We start from the raw sequence: 24591 nt of genomic DNA, 5'->3' as shown, positions 1-24591 counted from the left end.
TGTGTATCATATTACACTCACAGAGGTCTTGATGCAAAAAGATATGCAAATACGCTTGCATTTCTGCCAAAGGGCCTTGGAAATAAGAGGTGGCAATGACTTTTTTTAAGTAAGTTATGTTCTCTGATGAAGCCACATTCAAAAACAATGGCGAATTAAATAATTATGATTGTCATTATTGGTCCCCTGTCAATCCACGCAGACCCATTGACAATAAACACAAATGGTCGTTCGTGGTCTGGTGTGGAATTTTAAACAGTAACTCGGTAGGACCGTATTTTTTTTTTTACCAAAATGTTACTGGGGAATCTTGTTTACAACTTCTCTGTGATGATATGTTGGAGCTAATGGAAGATGTTGATTTAGAAACTAGGCAACAAATGTGGTACCAACAGGACGGAGCAGCTCACCATTATGCTAAAAATTTGCAGAAAGTTTTAAATGTGCGGTACCCTGGTCGGTGGACAGGATGCGGTGGACCAATTCATTGGCCTCCACATTCACCAGACCTAACATCTCCTGATGTTTTTTCTTGTGAGGTTATTTAAAAAATATTGTTAATGAAAAAGAGCCCACAACGCGAAACCATACGGAGCAACGCATTTGAATAGCGTGTGTAGCCATACCACGGGATGTGCTGCTCAAAACTGTGGACATCTCACGCAGACAATTGACTTTATGCATTGGAGCAAATGGGGATGATTTTGAACAATTTCTTTGTGGATAATTTCATTATTTAAGCACCCCAAATTGCGAGAGGCAAGGGGACTCACTAATGAAGCACCCCATGGGAACATCATTCTACTATGTTGATGTCATTGTTCCTGGGTAACGCTAAAAGTAGGATACAGTACATCTTGTACAACAATAGCTTAATTTGGCGTAACGAAAGAACTGGTGCACATTTTTTATCGATTTGATGAATCTTTCTCGCACAATTCTAAATAAATAAAAGTTCACCCACAATTTTACTTTTTTCTCGATTTTAGCACCATCTGTCAATGGTTTAAAAATGTTTCAGACAAAACTCTATTACTTTTTTATGGCAAATCCGAATCTACAATAAAAAATGGGTGTTTCCCTTTAAGATTTAAAAGTTGTTCTCCACCCCACCCAAAGGGACGGGAGCTGGAGGTCACGTGTAGTATCATTTGATGATGTCCTCCTTACACGTTATGAACCTGTCTTCCCCACTATTTTTTACCTGATGTACAGTTTTCGAGATAATCTCATCCGAAACTTGAGATGGACCACCCTGTATATTTTCCTATACAGGGTGTCCCAGCTATCTTGTCCACCCAAAATATCTCTGGAACAATAACAGCTATTGGAAAATGACTTTCACCGGTATCAATGTAGGGCTGGGGCCCATGAATGTACATATCTGGAAACATTCTAAAACGAAAGCATATGTGTTTTTAACACAAACTTATGTTTTTTTAAATGGACCTCCTATATTTTTTCTTCAGCAATCCATAGAATGACAAAGCACATACACAATGGCGTTGATTGCATCGCAATATTCCCATTACATCCCGAGATTATGAGACGCAAATTTGACGCTTGAAACACCCGACATGAGCTGATAGCGCACGTCCTGAGGCTCAGGCGTGAACCCCATGCTGCCCGTAATCGTGATGTGATTGACATGTGTAATCACACCTCCATACTTATCAAGAGGGACACTTACTTGTCAATCACATCGCGATTACGGGCAGCATGGGGTTCACGCCTGAGCCTCATGACGTGCGCTAGCAGCGCATGTCGGGTGTTTCAAGCGTCAACTTCGCGTCTCAGTATCTCGGGATGTAATGGGAATATCGCGATGCAATCAACACCATTGTGTATGTGCTTTGTCATAGTATGGATTGCTGAAGAAAAAATATAGGAGGTCCATTTAAAAAAACATAAGTTGGTGTTAAAAAACACATATGCTTTCGTTTTAGAATGTTTCCAAATATGTACATTCATGGGCCCCAGCCCTACATTGATACCGGTGAAAGTCGTTTTCCAATAGCTGTTATTGTTCCAGAGATATTTTGGGTGGACAAGATAGCTGGGACACCCTGTATATACATGCAATGTACTACCGACACAATAAACAACAATATGTGCATATTTCCTGCTGTACACATACCTTCTCTCTCCAACACTTGATGGTTCTCACCTTTTGACAGGTTTCTAGTCGGTAGTTTCATTGTTTGTGTACCCGTGTATCTTCGCGCGCGCGCTTGTGTGTGTGTGTGTGTGTGTGTGTGTGTGTGTGTGTGTAGCCTGATTCTCGGCCTACTTATTTGAAGTAACTTGTAGGTTATTAGAAACCAGGAAGGACTTCTGCAATGGAAGTAGATGCATATGGAAAGAGGGACAAATAGATAGGTCCTCAAACGAGAAATAAGAAAGGGAAAAAAATAGATGTGGTTGCTAAGATCGAAGAAGAGAAAGAAGACAGCCCCAAAGACGGGAAACCTTTCCAACTCCCTTCTCCAGGACCCCTACCTCGCCGGTTCTCTAGTGACAAGCTGGAGGAGGTTCCTACGGAACAGACATTCCCACCGTGACCTTTAAGGCCCCCGAAGAAAATCTTAGCAACCCTGTGGAAATAGCAGTGTCAAAGAATCAGACACATTTGTTTGTGAGGGTTGTTTGAAAGGTGTGATGTGTGTTTTGTGTCATTCGTGATTTATCTGTTAGTTTAAATCGTGCTTTTACCTACACTACCCAGCCCCTTTCAAAATCTATACAAACCCTCCCGTCTATATCATATCTCATGAAAGGTATAAAATATTCTATTCAAAATAAAAAATTATACACTACGATAAAATATTTGTTCTGTCCGTCACATTATATTACATTATCCATAAATGTAATATTCTACTCTTTTCATTTCATGTCTAGAGATAACTGTTTTTTCCGTGGTTCTCTTACGCCAGTCTTTAAGTTATGTTTATATCCAATTTGCTAAATACTAAAATTATAGGATAGTTTCAGAATTCAGTAATAAACTACAGAATCGTGTAAGATTTGAAGGGAATTCAGTGCAGGAAAACTATTTTGGAAGAAACACCGAAAACAACACAGAACGTTAACGTCCATGCGGGATAAATGTGACTCCGCCCAGATCCCACGGATCTGGTATTAACTTCACTTGAGCAAGTGCAAACCAGTAATTCTTGCTTAATTTTGTGTGGAAGACCCCCCCCCCCCGGCAAAACAATCACCACTTAACTAGGTAACACAACATCCGGTAAAGTTATTCCATTTTCTACCCTATCCTGGATAAATTTGAATCCTTTCCACAAGTCGTCTATAACCTTGCTGGTCTTATTAATTTCGGATGCAGCAATAGTCGAAATGTTCATGAGGTTACTCTCGTGGCAAATCCTCGGTCTATCATTTCTTAAAATGGTTCCTCCAAGCTACATACACTTCTAATAACAAAGCTCGATATATTCTCTTTGAAATTTCATCCTACATTATTTACTCGTACACTGCCACCTCAAATTTGCTATTGAATAATCGACATTAATTCCTTAGACTGATGTCTCTCTTTCGAAGTACTTAAACCTTGTGTTACATTATTGTATTCATTATTGTACACGTCTTTTAAAGATTCTAAGTTTCCAATAGGTTTCGATTCTACATTATTACATTTGGCATCAAATTCAGTTTCCAAAGCAGCCATGTCTTCACATCGATTACTAGATTCTTTGCTTTGAGTGTCTACTCTGATGTTCAACAGACCTATGTTTGTCATCTGAATAGTTAAAGTTTCATACTGATCCTTTAATTCAGAATCCATTGAGTTATTAAGTCTAGGTTTTTATTCAAAATCTCACTTCAAGCATCAAATTTAGAATAGTGATTTCATCAATGTGTCTATTTCTCTACTTACATTAGCACTCTGTGCACCGAGTTTTTCACTTGAAGTTGCACTTACTTCATTTCTCAAAGAAGCACCCTGGTCATATATTTTCTCATTTGAGTATTTACTGAGTCTAAATTAACTTTGAGCATTTAAAGTTTTATTTAGTTCCTTTCTTAAAGAAGTATTTTGAGCAGTCAATTTGTTTCTTGAAGCTGCTGAATCTGCACTTTGGTCATCTATTTTATCATTTAAAGTTTTAATCAAATTCACTAATTCAGACCAGTCTGGCACCTCCTCACTCACTTCCATTGCTATGGCTGGTTCTGAAGTTTCCCCAATTCTGTGTATTATCCATATCTGTCTTAGTTTTTGATCAGGTGATCATTTAACGAATTAACTCTAAGCATTGTAGCTACACTAATACAGTCTAGTGACCAGTTTCTTCGACTTTGTACTCGAACAATTATTATTTTTCGTGTCTGCATCGGTGTGCGGATGTAGAATCGGCACCTGTTAGCAGCAACTGGTGCCGGTGATGTCGGATGTTGTCTCTGCATCTGCATCCCTGCGATGCGTGTGGGAGCTGGACACTCCTCACACCGAATCTTCTTAGTTGAATTGATCTCATTGCATGTGTTCTTAGTCTTAATACATCGAGGTCTTCTTTTCATTCTTTTAACATTATTACTTTCGTACGTCTTTCACTGTGTTGCATTCACAAAATTTTTTATTTAAGTTTGGGACTTAATCCAGTTACATGAAACAGTTCTCTTGTCTTGTTATTCCTGATTGCTATGGCAACACATCATATCTTCTGCTTCGATTTTCTCTCAAAATTCCCATTTTTCCAGGTCCTGTCACAGTGATATTTGACATTAGAAGTTTAAAAAATACTTAACTATGTGCTTAAATCTTGGAAAATAACCTCTGAAATACGAACATAATTAACAAAGATTTAAGTCACTTTATTTTTCCAGAATTTTTTTTTATTTATTTATTTTTTTTTTACATATTTGAAAAGTTACATATGAAACATTACATTAATTTTTTGCTTCAAAGTATGCTGCATGTAAAATTTTAAATAAGTGACATTTTAGTTTATTTTTTAATGTGAAAGTGGACATGTTTTCTATTATCTTTAAGTAGTTTGGCAAACAGTTGCATAGAAGGCATTTTGCTTTTACAGGCTCTTCGTCAGTTAAGTTGACCCAATTTCCTTCAGTATGTTTTTTTAAAATTTTGTTATAGTTATGGATATTTCTGTTTAACAATACAGCATGGTGACTTTTTATGTTAATACATACACAATCAAAAGGCTTTTGAAAAGTCTAGAAACATACCACAAACTTTCTTAGTAAAGAAAAAATGCCATATTCTGATTTATGCCTAGCACGGATTTAGCACAGGTAGATCCAGCAGTACAGCAACAGCTGAATTTTTACTGTATTCAACTATGGCACTAGATTGACAAAAGAAAGTTTGTGGTATGTTTCTAGACATATTGTTATTAATTGCACATTCTATTATTTTAGATGAGACAGGTGTAATAGTTGCTGTTTGGTAATTTCCTGGATCTTTCTTGCTGCACTTTGGAAATGGAGATCACCTTACTCTTTCTTAAAAATGTTAGGAATAATCTTACAACCGTGGCTAAATTTATTAAAAAAAGTTAGAGGCTTTACCACCCATTGCAGTCCAGTAGGTATAACATCTCATCTGTAAGTATTTTTGTTTTTTAATCGATGTATTTTTACTAGTTCAGATTCATTTGTTGAGAGAAAGAGAGAATTTTCTCACGGGGAGTACTTCCAATGATTGTGTCAGTAGAGTTTTGCTTTGTTACTTTGCCCACTGCCTCACCATAATGTTGATTTATAATATCACAGACTTCTTCAGTGTTTTTCTTTATAAAAAATAAGAAAGAGATTCAACACTGACCTCTCCATATTATTATATAAATTTATTGCAGCAAGCCAGTGGTTGCAACATCCATGTTATTTACACCATTAATTTTATACAGTCTATTGTATTTGGCACAATGAATTTTAATTGTAATGTTATAACATGTTTACAGTGCAATATTTAATAAATTCCTTTTTTTCCTAGTACTCAAGAGACATTTACAGTGGGGTGTGCAGTTGAGAACAGTTCTCCATCTACCTCTCAGTGCTCACCAGAATTATCCAAAGCGGGGCACTATGCCAATTCCAAGAAGCAGGCCAAAGATATCCTGGTAAGCAGCACATTGTCAATGCTGCGGGGCAAACAAACAGCAATGAGGATGACAAGTTGGGCCAGTATGTTGCAGCTGAGCTGATTACAACTAAAAATAGAAAATTGAAGGCAGAGAGACAGTGCCTTATCACGAATGCCATCATGGGTGCAATTCAGAAAGTTACTGATTGTTAATTTTTAAATAAAAGATTGAAAATAAAAAATTGTGCTTCTTTATAGCTTCCCACTGCCAGGGTATATACCCTACAGGATTGAAATATTCACAGAATTCTCACTCTCTTCTGTGGCACGTGACGATGTCCTGTTTCCGTCCTGTTGCGGTAAGCTTGCGAGAGATTTGTCACACTGCCAAGACCCTTTCCCTAAGGTTTACAGATCTGTGTATTCGATATCAGTACTTGCCAGTAAGTGCTATCTGCATCATCAATTGAATATTTGTGCAGCAAACAAACAATGGAAAATCTAGGATGGAATGTAACAATATTATGAAATGAAAGTTGCCACTCACCATATAGTATGTTGCGTGCGCGCGCGCGCCCACACACACACACACACACACACACACACACACTCTGCAGTCTCTGGCAACGGAAGCCGCATTGAGTGGCTTCAGTTGCTAGAGACTTTCTAGAGACTGCAGGAACTGATCTGGCTGTTGGCATAGATCCCTCCCATCAATTACCCTGCCATTGCAACCAATGCCAAGGGTGAACCTATCTGTACCTAGAATCTAAAACAGCCTGCAAAACAAGGCTGTGAAATGTTTTTTAGTTGTAATATGTCAAGCCAGCAGATCGTAGAGGGATAGGCTCAACATGCTTCCTGTCCATTGCACCTGAGGAGAGAATTTGTACAAATATTTAATAATGGGCACATTTATATTGCCAATTGCAGTAAACTGCTGAAAAGTCCTCCTGGTGAAGAATATTTAAGATACAATTTCTTTTTTATACATTTATATTCACTTTGGGAATGCCGGGTTTTCAATGGTACATAGCTCAATTTTGTGGCTTACCAATACAGCTTGGAAACTGCCACAAGTTTTAAAATTTTTTTGAAATTTAATTCCCTTATGCTTGTGTTGTTGCGGCCTGTTAACAATTTAAACAAAATTAGCTACTTAGCGCCACCTAAAGGTACTCCCCACTTGAAAAATAACACTAGTTTACCTTCAAGTATTTATCTTTCAGTCTGATGCAAATTTCAGCACACACCTGCACAATAATTGTTTGAAATGCTTGGCTGTGAAATTCTATGACTGAAAGCTAGGCTCTAAATCGATTCCCTAGTTGCCAGGAATCGAAGTGTGACAATCAACCCGAAAGATAGTAGGGCATAATGGAGGTTGTCAGTAATATATTATGGTCAAATCATAAAACACATGTTAAATGGTCCGATTCTTACATCAGACTAGGTGAAATAGCTTCCCTCAGCACAGTGTCACACACACAAATCCCACCGTGTAGCATGGACAATAGTTTGTCAAAACAGGACACATCCATCCTGGCTAAATTCCTGAATTCCAGAGGATCTTCGAGCCTAAACTCTTTACTTAACAGGGAGTCCATGACCCTCCCTGCCTTCAGCCCTTTGCAGCCAAGGCAGAACCCAAACCCTGCCCCTGGCGTTACGTCACCGTTCAGTCTTAACTACTGAAGAAGCTACTGTCACTGCAAATGCAGCTTAAATAATACCATCGTCCCAAGTCTATAACACTGAGAAACAAAAGCGAAAGTAAACACAGTTAATAATAATAATAATTTTCTTGCACCACCAACAGAATGGTTTAGTGTACAATTCTGTATAACCATGACATAATTTTATTCTAGTGCTGCTTAATAAATATGAACCTAGATCACTCAGAAGATTTAATGAGTAGTACCAGTTGTAAGAAACGATAAATTTGCATACTCGACAACATAAACAAGACTGTAGTTCCGAATATGTTCTCTTGGGGCACTAGGATAGACATACACAGTAGGTGTATCACACAATCGCTCGAAGTGCCACACTCGTTGCTTGGGGTGCTGGTGCAGATTTGTATATGTTAGGTGTGTCTTGTAATACTGGCTTAAGACTAGTTTGCTCATTCAGACGTATGCCCGTGTTGGATTTTTTCATAGTTTTGTTCATTAAGAAATTATGACTTATATAGAAAGGAATGGTGACAGAATGAATGCTTGTGATGAATTCTTCTCGGGTTAACGGCCAAGTGGTGGTGTCGTCTTGTCGCAGTGTTTCAATGAGTTTTATACCCGTCATCTTTGCCAGAAGGTGACTGATTCGAAACTCATTGCAACGTCGTGACAAGATGACGCGACGACTCGGGTGATAACCCGAGAAGAATTCATCAGTGGAACACGCCGAGAAAGACTGCAATATCATAGAATGCATGCTTGTTTGGTGCATGTCGGAATACGAAAGAAATGGGTGTTCCTATCTTCTGTTCCTTCCTCTCCACCACAGAGCCGCCAATTTCTGGTAGGGAAAGGGGGGGGGGGATTGGGGGGGGGGGGTGAGTCAAGGAGTTGAAGAATTTAATTAAGTAGTCACTCAAATTGATGAGAGGGGGGGTGTGGTGAGACTGCGAGGGGGCGCTATTCATTTAACTCGTACCTGAAAGTGTTCCTGTATCAGTGAGGGGGTGGGGGAGTGTTGGAGGATTCCTGTGGGTTGGTAGGGGGAATGGGGTGAAACAATAGGTTAAAGACCTGCCAATCAAAAGGAAGGATTATCCTCAGTGAGTCAATCAAAAGAGAACAATAGCTTTCCCCCTGAATGCGTACTTGAACCTGATGTAGGCAACCTGCTCTGAAACATAATTTTTGCCCCTAGGGCAAAGAAAGTGCGAAGATAATTTTTTAGAGCAGGTTGACTACATATAGGGCAAGTATGCACTCGGGGGCAAACCTATAGTTCACTTTTGATGGTTATGACCCCCTAGGGATGATCCTTTCTTTTCATTGACAGGTCCTTAACCTATTGTTCCCCCATCCATCCCCCTCCCCCCCCCCCCAACCCCCTGGAAACCTCCAATCCCCCCCCCCTTTCCCATCAGTGATGCAAGTACATCACATCTTCAGGCCTTAATCAGTCGAATAGCTCCCTCACACACTTATCAATTGGATTGACTGCTTAATAAAATTGATCCCTTATTAATCCCCCCGCCCCCCCTCTCTGCTAAATCCTCAGCTCTTCCTTACCTGGAAATTGGCGGCTCTGTACTGGAGAGGAAGGATCTCGTGACAGGAAATTCGTTTACATAGCAGAGGGTATCATAAAAAAGTTCAGTTTGAAGGGGTCGGATCTCTCTTACTCACCATTCTCTACTGGTTGGAAAAATGCAGGTCTTGTAAAGAAGTAATTAAATTCATCACTTTTTTATTCTGATTACACAAGGAATACAGTCATGAAACACCCATTACGTGTAATTATGCTGTTAAAGCCGTTCTGTCACGAAGCGCCCACCGTCCGTCATGCCATCCTCTGTGCAGTCTGCCCAGAATTGGGGTGCACCGGCGAGAGACTGAGAGGCAGCCGTGCCACGCGCAGGTGTCTGCTCGGGCCCTACGACTGACAGACCGGATGTCACACTAATCCCCGAACAAAAGCGTGTGAGAAATTCCTGTCAAAACACGTGCTCTTTCTGTGTTTATTCTCCTGTTTTTCCGGGCCTGCACGTGCCGTCGGTCGCAGTCGGACCGAATTGCAAATAAAGCAGCGTATACCCAGTAAATGCCTGTGGAATACTGATACTTGTGAGAACTGGTACTGGTTTCTGAAAACATTAATAAGATACTCAGGAATTTCGTGTAGGTTTACAGTATTCCATACTTATTCTTGGAGTGCACCGTGAAATGCTTTTTTAAAACTGATGGAGTTTATGTGCAGTGGCCAGTTGAAGTCGATGAACTATTCTATTTTGTTAGCATTGAAAGCAGTGTGACACCCCTCCAACTTGTATCTGTGGTTGGATTTCCTTTTTTCGGTAGTTGAACAATGATGCCACACCTGCAGACTTCTAGAACTTGCTTTGTTTGACAAAACACAACTTGGTTTTTTGTTGAAAAAAAAAAAAACCCGAAGCAGCTTAGGTGACACTCAGGTCAGTGATTTAGTTTAATACACATGGGGTCGCAAATGTTGGGAAATAATGAAAAGTAGATGAGAAATGTTGAACCTTTGATGTGTATCACATTTGCAACAGTTGGGCTTGGGTGTGAAGGGATGGTTGAGTAATGCAACGCTCTGTCAAGCAAACAGTGCAAATTTCGAACATGTTTTGCAAATGTAAACTGTTGTCAACACAGAGCTAACAAAATTATTGTCCTCACTGTAACCGAGTAAAAGCTGTTCTCATTTTGTTTCCCTTCCTTCTGTCCCTTCTTGTTGTGTTTAAAGACACTATTTAGTAAGAAAAACTGGTCATTTACTGTTAACAATCTGATTCAGCAACTTGTATTAGTTTACTTGTGACCCAATATAGTAGGGTTGTTGTCCTGTATTTTGCAATAAACCAGCAGAGACTGCAAGTCTGACAAATAAATCTCAGTGTGAACACACAACTATGTCATGCAATAAAAGAATTACTGCTTTCAGACACAAGACTCAAACCCTGAGCTCCCCGCATCAATTTGTACACATAGCTCTGAGCCATATCAACATGAGTGCTTAACTTGTCAGGATGATCACGTGCAGAATGGTACGTCATGTGGTGGCGTCTCACGTCCAATACTTGTCACCCATTATTGGGGTATTAACTGACATATGCGACCCATGTGTCTTATATTAAATTCCTTGTTTCAGAGGTTTTTAAAAGTTTGTAATAATAATCATAGCGTATGTTGCACAGTTTAGTAAGGTGCTGATTAAGTTCAGGTCTCCATATTTTAGAATTCTGGCAGAGATTTCATGCAGGTAAGCTGCTTTATTGTTTTTAAGTGTCTGGATTGCTGCACATGTCTGCTTCTGTGGTATCACCTGCTTTGACCATTATGTCGTGCATTTTTGGGCCATTTTCAAAGTTGTAAGCATTGAGTGGCTTGGTCTGTTTTAAGGTTTCTCCAAAAAAGTCAACCCATTGTGCAGCTCGTTCATCTTTTGTGATCAGGAATTAACCATTTTTATCCTTTACTGGGCAGTTTGAAAAACTTTTGGAAATGAGTTAACTCTTCAATATGTGATGTTAAGAATGAGAGTGAGAAAAAAGTTTCATAAACGTTTTAAATTATGTATAAAGTTTGTTGCAAATCTGTAAGATAAGTTGAAAACCCACATACTGACTAGAATAATGATTTAACAGGATACCTTGTGGCCCCACAGTCATGTCAGATTTGCTAAAGTGATTGAGAGAAATAAAACTATTGCCATTTGTTGCCGTGGCAACCACTTCATTAATGTGTTAACATATTGTGATGAAGTTGATGAAAACTGTATACAGACCAAAAAAAAATGGCTCTGAGCACTATGGGACTTAACATCTATGGTCATCAGTCCCCTAGAACTTAGAACTACTTAAACCTAACTAACCTAAGGACAGCACACAACACCCAGTCATCACGAGGCAGAGAAAATCCCTGACCCCGCCGGGAATCGAACCCGGGAACCCGGGCGTGGGAAGCGAGTACACTACCGCACGACCACGAGCTGCAGACTGTATGCAGACAACCATGCAAATAAAGCATCTAATGTGTGCAGTACACACCAAAGCCTTTCACAGCTCCTTGGTCGGTCATTAGAAGATTGTGGTGGTAAGAGAGGGTGAATAAAAAACCAAGTCGGAGCATACATCTGCTTTGAGGCAATGTTCTGCCAACTCAGTTCTGTTTGTAGGATTACCTATACACATCAAATGGAATACTTTGGCTGACCAGGCTTTCGTCATGTTGGCAAAAATAAGTTTTGATGAGATAAATTTTAATACAGCCCCTCTCATCTATCTCTCTCAATTGAAACTATAAGTGTATGGCTGTCACTTGTAGATAAGTTAATTAATCAACAGTTGATTCAATGACATTGATTTTAAAAATAAAAAATTTGTACCCCAAGTAAGAACAAAAATATTTAATTGCAAATGCGGCCTCTGTAATGAAATTGCTGCTTAACATTTACAACTCAATTATTCATTACAAAACCAGTTATTTTCCAATATTCCATTGTTTTTTCCCTTACAAATGTTACCTTATATAATGTTATGTGGTTTAAGCTCAGTCAGTCAATAATTGTAATTGATCTCTTGCCCTAACAATAGCTAACAAAGAAGAGGGAGATATATTGATGAAATCTTTCATGATACAGATTGGCGCACATAAAACAGGCCTGAGCCGGAATGTGAACATGCGTGAGTAGCATTACTAGCTTGTCAGTTTCCTTGCCACCTTCCAACAGCAGTAGCGTGTAAGTAGTTCATACGGAAAGTAGTCGTTATAAACCGTGTACTTCATTGTCATGCCTTTCTCCATTGAAGAACGTGTGTTCTTTGTTGAAGAACATGTGCGGTCTGAATCCATTAAAATTGTTCGTAACACTCTTCATGAAAAGTTTCCCGAAAGTAAAATTACTGCAAAATCAACGATTCAGGATCTAGTGAGAAAGTGGCGTTCGACAGGCATTGTTGTTAACTCAAAGAGAATTAAGGCACAGACTGTACGTACACCTGGAGTTATGGCAAATGTGGTGGCACACATTGAAAGAAGTCCCAGCAAGTCAACATGACGATTATAACAGCAATGAGGAATCTCTCGCAAGTCGTGTCAACGCATCCTTCGTGGCTTAAAAATGAGACCTTACCATGTGAGTGTTGTTCAGCAAATAAAAGAAGCGGACAATGGTAAGCATACACATTACTGTAATTGTTGCCCAAAAATGTCGCTGGGGGAAAATCTTGATCTGTTCCACCTATTTACGAGGGGTGAAGCTGGGTTTAATCTGTCGGGTTATGTTAATTCACATGACACTGGGCTACAGAGAATCCCCGTGGCATACTGCAAAAGCCATTACACGATTTAAAAATTGGTGTATGATGTGCTGTATCTGGTAACAGAATTATCGGGCCATTGTTGTTCAATGAAACTGTCAACACGCATATTTTCTTGCAGCTCTACAATGAATTTTCGGCTCTGTTAACTCCAACTGAAAAATGTTGTGCATATTTCCAACAAGATGGGGCAACTTCTCATACCTCAGATTTGTCCTTAGCTCGTATACATACTGATATTACGGAAGAGAGTACCATTACTAAGCGCTTGTGGCCACCCCGCTCTCCTGACTTGTCACCATGACTTTTACCTCTGGGGATTTCTAAAGGCGAGAGAGTACCGCAACTATCCGAGACACTTGACACATTAAAAAACAACATACGTGAAGAAATTTCGAACATTCCTGAAAGAGAACTGAAAAGTGTTTTCCATAACACGCATCGACGTGCACAAATTTGCTTGGATGTTGGTGAAGAACATATTGAACACAGACTTAAAATTCCTTTCTAAAATATGCTTATTAAAATAATAAAAGTAAATCTGTTACTTAAACTGTTAATTACACAGTTAATAGTGACACTGTACAATAAAAATGTAAGAAAGCGATGATGTATGTTGATTTTCTTCATTCATATTCCTTTCAGTGCAGGGGCTGGTTTTATGTGCACCACTCAGTATTATCTTTAAATATCACGGCTGCTGCCTTGTGCGTTACGTGCTTGAGATCTAGTGTTAGGACAGTGCGCTGGTTGGTTCTTGCCAGTGCTGCAAGGGAGCACTATAGTCTGTTCCCATGTGCTGTCATTACTTGAAAAAGATAGAAATATAACTGTGTCAATATATGCCCCTGCATCCCATCTCTTACATATAAGGGTTCATATTTTGCTGCCGAAAGTAAGTCAGTGATAGTTGAGCAGCACAGTTTTCAGGTAATTAAATAAATGGAAGGCTGCTTTGTTTTTTAATTTTCTGGTATCCTGATGCAATATACTAACATTATTTTTCACTTTGCTTTCATGCAAATCTTGTGACATACTAACATATTTTTCACTGTACTGTTATGAGAATTTTGTGGTATTTAACATCTCTTGTACCTGCCTGCCTGAGCTTCTCTTTAAGCTTAATTTCAATCAACGTTGGATGACGAAACTCGTAAACCGTGGTTGAATCCAGGCAAACAATCGACATCCACTGCAAGACCAAATTGCTTTGGACAGTGGTCTGGGTTTGGTGAGATCATGCGTGTTTGGTGAGATCAGAAAGATGTCATGTGCTAAAACCTGGTGAAAACATTAATGCTGATCACTACCAGCAGAAAATTACAGATTTAAATTGAGCATCATGTGAAAAACGACTGGAATATGGAAAAGTGCAACACAAAGTCAAATTGCTCCATGATAACACCCCATCACACACAGCAAAACGGGTCAGGAAACGGTCAAGGCATTCAGTTGGAAAATATTGGTGCATGTGGCTTATCCTCCAGACTTGACTCATCCGATTATCACCTATTTGCATCACGGGGACACGCTCTCGTTGAACAATACTTCAACTGGTATGAAAATGGCTCGCTGACGGGTTCACTTCAAAAGAACGGTTTCTTTTTTTGTGTGGCATTTCACAGCCTGCCAGAGAGGTGGGAGTAATGTACAAATAGCAATGGAGATTATTTTGAATAAAATATTGTTTATCAGTTTCAAACAACAGACACGTAATTATTGTAACCAAATTCTGGTTTCATACTTCTACATCTGGTAAGAAACCAGTCTGGCAAAATGTGTCATGAAATGCGTTTCTCAACCTAATATTGTCATGTGAAATAACCTTAATATGGTATTATGCTTTGCACAATCGAACGTCTTCAACAAATCGCAGGATGTTGCCAATGTTTAATGGTTAATAATTGTTTCTTGTGTCTGGGTATCAATAGTTGCTTCAGGAGGATGGACTTTTTGAAATCCAAACTGTGGTTATAAGTCGTTTACTAAACAGGTGAGTGGCAACACTTGAGTATATTACCTCCAGAAAAGAGTATTGTTTGAAACTAGTGCAGTCACCTTTCTTATTGTGACATGGGATCAGTTCAACCTATCAATATGTGATGTGAGTTTGATACATGATGTAATTTTCTGCATCTACATTCCTAATTAGCAAGCACCGTGTGGTTCATGGTGCAGGGTGCTTTGTATCGCAGCTTATCATTTCCCCATTTCCTCTCCTGTTCAAATCACAAATGGACCTAGGGGTAGAGGCACCCTATGTGCTTCCATGCAAGTCTTTATTTCTATTATCTGTAGACAGCAATCCTTATGTGAAATGTTAGTTGGTGGCCATAGAATATTCTGCTGCCTGTTACAAATGTCGATTCTCAAAAATTTGTCAATAGTGTTTTGTGAAAGAACTTCATCTTCCATCTAGGTATTCCCATTTAAGTTCATGAAGATTATCTGATTAAAGCTACTGGTAACAAATCCTGTAACCTCACCTCCCGGTATCCCAAACACTCAAGCAGCACAATCTGTTTTATAGATGAACTACACTTTCCCAGAATTCTCCCCCAATAAATTGAAGTCAACCATTGGCCTTCCCCACAACCGACCTTATGTACTCATTCAATTTCAAGTCTTCTTGCCGCATGATGCCTAGATATTCAACTGAAACGCAACACTCCACTAATACTGTGCTTGAAACCAAGTCTGTTTTTCCTACACATCTACATTAATTTGCATTTTCCCACATTTAGAGCAAGCTGCCATTCATCACACCAAATAGATATTCCGTCCAACTCATCATCTACCCTTCTAAAAGAGTGAATCAAATATAAACCTGAAATTTTCAGTGCCTGTTTGTAGATGAAGAGTGGTGTGATCTCTGTTCATTGTTGTTTAAATTTCCAGTGATTGTTTTTCACAGCCAGAACACTTTCGTACCATTTCTTTAGCCAGACTCTCGATGTCAGAGTGAGTGCTACCATTATCTGTCGTGCACCAGATTATAATCAAGTTTCTCACAACAGAGGAATAAAGCCGTCTCAAATTTTCAAAAGATTTGTGACACAGTCTGGGGTTAACATTCTGAGAAATACTCGACTGTATACTGGCACAAACAATTTTTACGATGTTGAGAAACAGTTGAGAATGCAATTCATTGACGTTGCCTGAGGTCTTGTCTAATAGAGGAGCATATTCTCACGGTTAGGCAGTTTATTGAAGGTGACTGACATACAATGGCTGCCGAAATTGCTCCCGAGGTGGGCATACCCTGCAGCAGTGCTCGAACGATCATTACCGACAACCTCACATTTCGGAAAATGTCTGCAAGGTGGGTGTCTTGTCTTCTCATCACAGAACACATAAAATTTAGAAATTGTTCTGGACACAATGGACCATCCTCCCTACAGTCCGAATTTATCTCTTGCAATTTGCCTCTCCTTGGACCTGTAAAGCAAACAGTCGGAGGACACAGATTTGATGACGATACGCTGAACTGTTGATGTGCAACTGGCTGCTGTGACAGTCCCACTTATATTACAAACAAGGGATCGAGAAACTGCGGCCTATCCACAGGGGAAAATGTGTTTCCCATTCAGGATACTGTATGAAAAAAGTTCATGTGCATGGATTTTTCTGTAACCTAAATAAACATTTAAAAGCAAATTCCAGTTTGTATTTGATTGACTCTCGTACAGTCACCAAACGTCCCTCTCGTATACTACAGCCACATCAGCAAGCAATCATATATTGCTGCTCACTCGAGCCGTCAAACCATTGATGTACATAAAAACAAGCTGTCCTACCATACGCCTTGTGGCACACCTGATGACGTCCTTGTTTCGGATGAATATTCACTTTCCAGGACTACGTACTGGGTTCTATCAAAGTGTTCATGCTATGAGAGATATATACCACATAAATTAATAAACGGGCCAGATCGCTGTTGCAGAAGCAGCGAAAAACGGATGCTAACTATAAAAGAACGCAAAATCCCCAAGACTGGCAAAGTTTTGAAGAAGTTCGAAATATAGCGCGTACTTCAATGCTAGATGCGTTTTATAATTTCCACAACGAAATCTGGAAGAAAACGCAAAGAAATTCTGGTCATACATAAAGCACACCAGTGGCAAGACGCAATCAATACCTTCATTGCGCGATAACAACGGTGAAGTCACCGATGACAGTGCCACTTAAGCAGAGTTATTAAACGCGGTTTTCCGAAACTCCTTCACGAAAGAAGACGAAGTAAATATTCCTGAATTCCAATCAAGAACAACTGCCAAGATGAGAAACATAGAAGTAGATGTCGTAGGTGTCGCAAAGCAGCTTAAATCACTTAATAAAGGCAAGGCTTCCAGTCCAGATTGTATACCAGTCTGGTTCCTCTCAGAGTATGCCGATAGAATAGCTCCATATTTAGCAATTATATACAACCGCTTGCTCACAGAAAGATCCGGACCCAAATATGGGGAAATTGCTCAAGTCCCACCAATACCCAAATAGGGAAGTAAGAGTAATCCATTGAATTACAGGCCCATAACACTAACGTCGATTAGCAGTAGGGTTGTGGAACATATACTGCATTCGAACATTATGAAGTACCTCGAAGAAAACGGTTTATCGACAAAAAGTCAGCACGGATTCAGAAAATATTGTTATTGCGTAACACAACTAGCTCTTTGTACTCTTGAAGCAATGAGTGCTATCGACAGCGGATGTCAAATTGATTCCATATTTTTAGATTTCCAGAAGGCTTTCGACACCGTTCCTCACAAGCGTCTTCTAACTAAACTACGTGCCTACGGAGTATCGCCTCAGTTGTGCGACTCGATTCGTGATTTCCTGTCAGGAAGATCACAGTTTGTAGTAATAGACGGAAAGTCATTGAGTAAAACAGAAGTAATATCCAGCGTTCCCCAAGGAAGTGCTATAGGCCCACTGTTGTTCCTGCTCTATATTAACGACATAGGAGACAATCTGAGTAGCCGTCTTAGATTGTTTGCAGATGATGCTGTCATTTACCATCTTGTAAAGTCATCACATGACCAAAACGAATTGCAGATCTGTATGGTGCGAAAAGTGGCAATTGACCCTGAATAAAGAAAAGTATGATGTTATTCACGCGAGTATTAAAAGAAATCCGCTAATTTTCGATTACGCGATAGGTCACACAAATTTGAAGGCTGTAACTTCATGTAAATATTTAGGGATTACAATTACAAAAACCCTCAATTGGAAGGATCACGTAGATAATGTTGTGAATAGAGCAAACCAAAGACTGCGATTCATTGGCAGAACACTTAGAAGGCGCAACAGAGACTGCTTACACCACGCTTGTCCGCCCTATTCTGGAGTATTGCTGTGCGGCGTGGGATCCGCATCAGGTGGGATTGGCAGATGACATCGAAAAAGTAAAAAGGACAGTTCGTTTTATATAATCACAAAATAGGGGAGATAGTGTCACAGACATGATACGTGGGTTGGAGTGGCAATCATTAAAACAAAGGCGTTTTTCGTTGCGACGGGATCTTCTCGTGAAATTTCAATCACCAGTTTTCTCCTCCGATTGCGAAAACATTCTGTTGGCACCCACCTACATAGGGAGAAATGATCATCACGATAAAATAAGAGAAATCAGGGATCGCACAGAAAAATTTAAGTGCTCATTTTTCCTGCGCGCCGTTCTTGAGTGGAACAGTAGAGAGACAGCCTGAAGGTGTTTCATTGAACCCTCTGCCAGGCACTTTATTGTGAATAGCAGGGTAATCATGTAGACGTAGATGTGTGTGTGTTGTGGAACCTATTCAATGTTTGGACCTTCAGTTAACAGTCTGCAGTGGGGCACATTGTCAGGTGCTTCCTAGAGCTCTAGCAGCATGATTTCTGCCTGTTGCTCTTAATCTATCATTCACACGATATTGTGTGAGAAAAGAGCAAGCTGAGTTTCACATGAGCACTGCTTTCAAAATCTATGTTGATTTGTGGATAGAAGCTTTTCTGTCTGAAGGAAATTTATTGTATTGTGGCTAGTGAGGGATTTTGATTTGAAAATGTTTTACTTCAAAAGCATTAATAATTAATATCTTACCTTTTGACTGTTGGCAGTCTGTTGATTTTTACTCCTTAATAGAAAGCTCCTTTCTGAACCGTAGAGCAGGAGCCATAGTCTGTATGGAAAGTATTTTTGTTTTTGGCAGTGAAAGTGACATTTTGCACCAAACTCATTCTTATTACTTACTGTAATTACTATTAGCGAGTATTTTGATTGGTGCACAAATGGAAGAATTCCTCCGATAAAGCTCCTGTTTTAGCTATATTATCAACTTCACACAACATATTTGCTGCACATCTCTGTAGAATACATTTTTGTTCTTAGCTGTAACAACCCACAAGAGTGTAGGACAGGACTGAATTAAAGTATATGAAGTGTGCTACTATTTCTTATCTGCAATTCGACAGTGTGAGAGAGATTACTGAGTACAAAGCAGGCAGAATCATATTCATCAAAGAGTTTCTATCCATTGTTTCTGAATCTTTGGTTTTTACCAGTTTTTTTCTTAGTTCTGTCAGAAATTTTTAAGATGTCCTGTTGCAGTGCACTTCACATTGCTGTTACCACAGATGTATAACGTGCAGCATGTAAATAACCTTCATAGCTACTCATTCTCCAACCAGTTTGCTTTGTGTTATACCAATTGTTTCCCAGGTGATTAGTCATTCCAATGCCTCTAGTTTATCCAGGCCCTCCACACAGAGTAAAATGTTCCTGTTTTGTATTTCTAGAGATGCACTTCTTGTAAACATTTTGTTAGTGCAGATGGCTGTTGGATATCTTTCTGATCAGTTCTGTTGTATGTTAGAACTTACTAGCCTTTTTCTTTCTACGCTCCCGTCCCAAGATATCTCTCTCTCTCTCTCTCTCTCTCTCTCTCTCTCTCTCTCTCTCTCGTTTGACATGGATTCCGTTTTCTCAATTAAAATTTTGAGAAATCTTTCTTTGCAAATTGTGTAAAAGACCAGAATAATTGTTTCTGTTGGATTTGTTGGACATAGTGCAAACTCGCTTTCTGTGTCAAACTTCGTGTATTGTTCTACACATGGAGCCAGACAGTGTACTTCAGGAAGTTCTCTTATGGTGGTGATAAGCAATTACTTTTAGCTGCGTACCGAGCATGCCACGTCTCCACGTAGTAGCCTCCGGAAGCAGACGCTGCTGCCACTGTAGTGCAGGTTGTAGCATTCGGCAGGTTGTCAGAGAAAACACGAAGGCAGACCGGAGTGTGGACACGTAATCACTGCCGTGTTTCAGCAGTGGGGGAAGGACGCTGCGCAGATGTAGTGAGAAGAAAGTGTAAAGTGGACACTGTTCTCGTCGGCTGTTACACCAAATTACTAAAAAAACGTAAAACAATGCTTTACGTCAGTTGCCTGGGCGTATCCTTGCTAGGCAGGTGTAATTGCTTCACAAGTTTCTCTAAAAGTTTAGTAATTATGTTTGCTGACATTACAGAAGTAGACTTTGAGCATACAAATTACCTAAATGTCGCCAGAAATCTCTTTGTTACTCCTAATTTCTCGTCGACTGCGACTGACTCTCACATTAACGTATCTTGCTTATCTGATTTATCTCGTCTCAACATAGTTACTTGTTGTACCGGTATGGTGCGGGACTCACTGGAGTAAAAACTTCCGGGTGCATGGTTCTGATTGCCAGTAAGTTAACATGTGGCCAGTCGGTCATTTTTTCAACCATTCTCACACCCATTTCGTCTTTATCTGTCATCCACTGCTTACAAGCTGTAGCTAATATAACTGCAACACACACGTATCCTTTTCGGTGTTCGACAGCTTAGGCTGTAAGACCAGGGTGTCAACTGACGATTTTTGTCAGTATTATTGATGATGTGAGGTCACTTTAATATATTGGAGGTTTGACAAGCTAGTATTATCAATAAATATTGAGCACGCACAGGCCTCCAACAGTTGGCGATACTATGCCGTCTGCAACTAGTTTTAAAAAAACTTGCACCATAAGGTGAGAGTGTACGATGGTAAGTTCCAAAGTATACCTGAAATTTCAATTAGAACATGACTAACAACGAATTGACGAAGTTCATAAACAGCTACGAATGAGTTTCCTTAATTTATGTATAACAACAGAATATGATGAGTGGCGAAAGAAAATCCACAAGAGATTGAAAATGATTTGGGGCTGCTGACCTGTAAAGTCAGGGGCTTCCAAAACTGAGCTTCCGACCTGTCCGAAAAAGAGGGTTTGTGAACAGTGCAAATGGGAGGTTGACTTTTAGCAACGAGATATCGCGGTGTTCTTTAAATGCGGGAACAGGAAAAAAAACATTGTGTCAGGGACCAGGCTGGGTTTGTGGACGTAATGAGGCGTGTTGGACGTAGGTTGATTGTGAAACCAGGAAGATGGATTACATAAATGTGCCGCACATCGAACGAGTAAGTTCTTTCCTGCATCCGAGGAAATATGAAACACTTACATATATATATATATATATTTAATTTATTAACTTTACATCAATACAATGTAACACCTTTACTTTAAAAAACACAGGGTATTGGATAATATACAAAAATATATTCTTCCTAGAAACTAATACAGAACTTCCAACATGAAACGTTTATCGGTTGACAAAGAGGTTCAGACAAACATAGTCCGAACCCTTCCAAAATTGAATTCAATATATATGTGCTACTTTGTAAACAGCACTGTGCAATTTCCCACATATAATAAACACATTAGCAAGAATGTTGCTGGGTGTAAAGTACATTCCTTACAAGTTGACCATAGATATGGACATTTATTCCAATTTCCTGAAGCAACTGGAAATAAGTAATTGATATCGATAAGAATATCTTTCTTATTTTCAGCATTTTCCTGCTAAACTTCTTATTGCGAGATCCAGTACACAGCTGTTGGCTTCTGCACTGTTGCTCGGCGCCGCCGACAGATGTCAGCTCGAAACGTTGTCGGGAAAACATGGCGGCGATCATTTTAAACCCGTCTCTTGTCGCCGTCTGCAGTTCGTCACTACCTGAAATCCAGTCACATAGTATCTGCAGCCACATTGATTCTGTGTAGTGTGTTAACGTTTAAGAACCCGTTACGGAAAAACAATTTGTGAAACTGTTCTACATTAACCAAGATCGCGTTGGAGTGTTTCCGCAAAATTTTGTTAGACGGAGAGTTTGAAAGAATGGCGGACGTTGTTAGTATCGGTGTTTCGCCTCATATGGTTAGGGAAAAATAGTTCTATTACGATTTATCTAACTGTGTCACAGTGTCGGCCACTGGAGATTGGTGGTGAAAAAAAAGAAAAAAACTTAGTTGCTTAGCACCAAAAGTAGTAGTATAGGCGTCGGTATAGGACACTTCCCAAGTGAAAACCAAGTAAAAATAAAATTTCTAATCTTTTTGACTTGAAAAACTGAGGGAATGGGGCAAAATGAGTGAAAACAAAGTGTAAAATTTTCCACATTAAATTTTAAAACATTTTTGCGCAAAAGTGGTCGCCTCTTTGAACCTACATCTTTTTGGGCAAAAGATGTCGGACACTTTTTGGCGGTCACCGGTCACTTCTTCGCAAAATTCTGGTGTCTTTTTTCGGCAGTCACGTTTTGCGCTCGCTTTTTTTTGTAATGAATTTTTGGCAGTCAAAATTTGAAATTTTGTAGGCCTTGACATATAAAATTATCCTTAGTAGTGTTTATATGTCACCTTTATTATTTGCTCGTTGATGAACGTCGTACAATAATTTCTATATTGTCATCGAGTATGAGCTCGTACCGACGAGCAGGATCATCGATGTATTCTGTAATCACTGTTACCATTTATATATACAAAAGTTTTTCTTCAATAGCTCGAGGGAAGGATATAAATTATTCCGCCTTTTTCCTCTAGGAGCATACGTATAACACAGTTAAATTTAAACTCTTTTGGTATAAATTTTTTCACCAAATTTTTGGTTTTCTTATCTCTCGTGATCATGTTTTTGCTTATGATGAACTAATCTTCAGAAATCTGTATTAATTCAATCATCGTATTTACGTTGGGTTTTACGGAATTTCTGTAGTTTAGAGTCAAGCCATTAATTTTGGTAGTCTGTTAGCCTTTACGTATTTGATAAACATAGCTTTTTGGCCCAGTGCTTATCCATTCAATGCCAAAATCGTCTTTCCAAATTCATCTGTCCATTCGCCAAGCATGCAACCTGTTTGCACTGTGTTTCTGCCATCGTTAACGTAATCAAGAGAGTCTGCGTCGTAACATACAAGTTTATCGCCCAATCTATCGAACATGTCATACAAACTCATTCTAGATTTGGCGGTCTGGAAGTGCTTGTGCTATCTTCGACACAGAAATCATCGTAGCGATATGTCACCTTAAGTATTTCCTCGTTGATTGGTATCACTATAGTTATCTCTATTTTGTCGTCGAGCAAGAGTTCGTACCACCGTTTAACGTCGTCTATAAGTTCAGCCTCTGACCGAATTCCCCCAAAGAGAATTGAGGCATATTTTGGCAACAGCTCACTTGCCGGCGTTCGCTTCAATATTGTTAATGTCGGACTCGATGTCTTGCTTTTCCTTGATAACTCGACCATCTTCTTTCGACTCGTAATCATCTTCCCAAGGACTAGTTTCCAATTTGATCTTTATCAGTGTTTTAATGTGGTCTCTGAACAACTCATTACTTACTCGATCAAAATGCCTCACCTCATAAATTTCCTGTATTTTGTACCCTTTTCCGATAGCCTTGTTGGGCTCTATCGTTGTCCTAGTTCCTAAAATGCTCGCTCATCGTCACTATTGCTGCAACTACTATGAGGCTTTTTTCTACATATTTCGCACATAGAGCGAACAAAAGCTTTTCCTGTATAACTGGAAGCACAGGATCATACAAGCCTCGACACGCAAGCTCTTTGCATTTAACAAAACCAAACCATTTTTCGTCGTATTTTTCTGGTCTCAGTATCTGTACAGGATGAGCAACAGGATAATCTTCGTAAAACACCACTGTACACTAAACTGCAGATGTCTGTGTATCGCAGCTTCTTGCCTGAAACCTTCAATTTAGCAGCATTTGTTCTTCCACCGAAAAACGTGTCTCTCGGATTCAGTGGTTCTACGACATTGATTGCTTTATTTACGTTCTCTTTGTACCCCTTCGAATTTTTCCACTTACAACTCCACATCTCGACAACGTTATAACCTGCATTTCTCTCAACGCCTGTGTTCGCTCCGCCGTCATTGGAAAGAGATCATCCATTGATTCATTGTTCACATTGTTGATAGTATCTGGAGAATAACATTTAGGGCAACCGTGCGAAAAGCACTGATACACGTTTTTCATGTTTGCATCGTAACCGTCAACTTCTGCACCACATATTGTAACTTTCCCGCCGTTCAATGCATGTTGCACATTAGGGAACGAGTTTAACCACGCAATTGACTCTTTGCTGAACATTTCCTTCCTTCGATCTTTGTCTAC

The 24591-nt window shown here is 39.5% G+C and overlaps 2 long non-coding RNA genes across 3 annotated transcripts in view; both read left to right on the top strand.

The window, feature by feature from the left end:
* The window catches only part of LOC126213551 (uncharacterized), a 47838-nt gene extending 41541 nt beyond the window's left edge, over positions 1–6297 (top strand). For both annotated transcript variants that reach the window (XR_007541253.1, XR_007541254.1), the window contains exon 5: positions 5975–6297. This is a non-coding gene — a long non-coding RNA (uncharacterized LOC126213551). The remainder of the gene's footprint in view (positions 1–5974) is intronic.
* LOC126213555 (uncharacterized) overlaps positions 1–24591 on the top strand; it is a 136141-nt gene that overhangs the window by 49210 nt on the left and 62340 nt on the right. The gene's annotated exons all lie outside the window — the stretch shown is intronic.

The sequence above is a fragment of the Schistocerca nitens genome, chromosome 11 (assembly GCF_023898315.1).
Source record: "Schistocerca nitens isolate TAMUIC-IGC-003100 chromosome 11, iqSchNite1.1, whole genome shotgun sequence".
Taxonomy (NCBI): Eukaryota; Metazoa; Arthropoda; class Insecta; order Orthoptera; family Acrididae; genus Schistocerca; species Schistocerca nitens.
The sequence above is the reverse complement of the archived record's forward strand: the minus strand, read 5'-3'. Positions and strand labels throughout refer to the sequence as shown.